We start from the raw sequence: 2,500 nt of genomic DNA, 5'->3' as shown, positions 1-2,500 counted from the left end.
AAGGAGTGCGAGAGAGAGAGAAAGAGTAGGGAGAGAGGACAGAAAGAGAGAGAGCAGAGAATGAGAGAAAGAGGCGAGAGACGGAGAGAGAGAGAGAGGGAGAGGAGAGAGAGAGGAGAAATGAGAGAGAGAGAGAGAGAGAGGGAGTAGAGAGAGAGAGAGAGAGAAGGGGAGAGGAGAGCAGAGGGAGGAGTGTGAGGGAGAGCTGGAAGGAGAGAAAGAATGGAGAGCAGAGAGAGAGAGAGAGGGAGAGAGGGAGAGAGAGGGAGAGGAGGGAGGGAGGGAAGGGGAGGGAGGGAGGGATAGAGGGAGAGAGAGAGAAGGAGAGAGGAGAGAGGATAGATGACGAGGAGAGAGTAAGAGACGGAGAGAGTAGAGAGGAAAGAAGTAGAGACTAGAGGCGGAGAGAGGGGAGAGGGAGAGAGAGACGTAGAGGAGAGGGAGTGAGATGAAGGAGGAGGAGAGAGGAGAGAGGAGGAAGAGATGTACTAGTCCAACGAGAGAGAGATAGAGATGAGAGAGAGGATGCGAGAGATAAGGGAGAGACCGGAGAGAGAGAGAGAGGAAGCGAGAGAGAGGCGAGAGAGAGAGGTGATGAGAAGAGAGAGAGAGGTATCATCCTGAGAGCTAGCGAGAGGGAGAGAGAGAGAGACTACGGGAGATGGAGCGAGAGAAAGAGCACGAAGAAGGAGAGATAAAAAATGAGATAGTAGAGTTGAGAGAGACTCAGAGGAGTCGAGCAACGCACTCGCAAACGGAAAAGGCCGGCAAGATGAGGCAAGACGTAGAGAGAGAGGTGCGAAAAGCGATGAAGAAACGACAGAAAGAGATCGGAGAGATCGCGAGAGATCGAGATATAGAGATAGATAGATAGATAGATAGATAGATAGAGAGAGAGAGAGAGAAGTAGATAGATAGATAGATAGATTCAGATTATAGGCTAGCAGAGAAAGCAGAGCAATAAGGCGGGAAACCTCATTGTGAGCAACCGAAAACAGAGAGGGTGGAGAAAATCAACCCGTCATGATAAGTAGATCTCATTGGCCGAATTGTCAAGATCTTTTTTTCGATAGATTGCCTGAACGAGGAGATAGGAAAGGGAGGTTAGAGAGGAGCTGCGGGAGGGGCGAGGGTGGAGGGGAGGGGAGGATTTAATGATATATTGTTGTTTAAAAGTCTTATATATATATAACTTTTTATTTCATTATCACTTCCATTATCGTTGCCGTGGTTACTGTTATTTTCTTGTCGTGAAGTGTTACACTACAGTTAAATATACCTTTTCATAGGTTGTGTTTGGTAATTCCGTTACAAACATCCTTTTATTTCCTTACACTTACTCATTATTTTCGTATGTGTGTCTCTGTCATGATTCAAACGGAAAATCAAATAGATATGTGTCTGCGTTGAAAGTCCTTGTTGAAAATCTTCGTTGAAAGTCTGTGTTGAAAGTCTGCGTAGAAAATTTGCATTGAAAGTACTCGTTGAAAATGTGCATTGAAAGTCTGCTTTGAAAGTCCTCGTCGAAAGTCTGCATTGAAAGTCTGCTTTGAAAGTCCTAGCGAAGTCGCATTGATAAAGTTAGACTCGTTGACAAGTTCTCGTCGAAAGTCTGATTGAAAGTCTGTATTTGAAAAGTTCTCGACGACCAAGTCTGATTTGAAACGGTTCTGTCTTTGAAATTTTCTGCGTCGAAAGTTGCATTGAACGTTGCTAAGACAGTTCTCGGTCGAAGTTGCGTTTGAAAAGTCGAAAGTCTGCATTGAAAGTCTGCTTTGAAAGTTCTCGTCGAAAGTCTGCTTTGAAAGTCCTCGTCGAAAGTCTGCATTGAAAGTCTGCTTTGAAAGTCCTCGTCGAAAGTCTGCATTGAAAGTCCTCGTCGAAAGTCTGCATTGAAAGTCTGCTTTGAAAGTCCTCGTCGAAAGTCTGCATTGAAAGTCTGCTTTGAAAGTCCTCGTCGAAAGTCTGCATTGAAAGTCTGCTTTGAAAGTCCTCGTCGAAAGTCTGCGTTGAAAGTCCTCGTTGAAAGTCCTCGTCGAAAGTTTGCATTGAATGTCTGCGTTGAAAATCTGCGTCCTCTGCTTCTGGCTGCTGGACATTAATTTTTTGCGTAAACAAGAGTGAGAGGTGGTGAGAAAGGTAGGACGAGAGAGGAGTAGAGAGAGGAGAGTGAAGTCGAGAGGAGGAGAGAGAAACGCGAGAGACTAGAGAAGAGAGAGAGAGTGAGAGAGATGAGAGGAGAGAGAGAAGATGACGAGAGAGAGCAGAGATGAGAGAGAGAGCAGAGAGATCGTGTTTTGAAGAGAGAGAGATGAGAACGATGCAGAGGAGAAGGAGAGAGAGAGGAGAGAGAGAGAGAGACAATACTTATATGATCTTATCTAATGAGTGATATCTAAATATATATCTATATCTATCTATCTATTAGTATATCTGTCTATTTATCTATATCTTTCTCTCTATCTCTCTATCCATCGTCCTATCTATCTGTTTATACAAA

The sequence above is a fragment of the Penaeus japonicus genome, unplaced genomic scaffold, assembly GCF_977035675.1.
Source record: "Penaeus japonicus unplaced genomic scaffold, GWHDUDI00000001_assembly GWHDUDI00000773, whole genome shotgun sequence".
Classification (NCBI taxonomy): Eukaryota; Metazoa; Arthropoda; class Malacostraca; order Decapoda; family Penaeidae; genus Penaeus; species Penaeus japonicus.
This window is presented reverse-complemented; position numbering follows the sequence as displayed.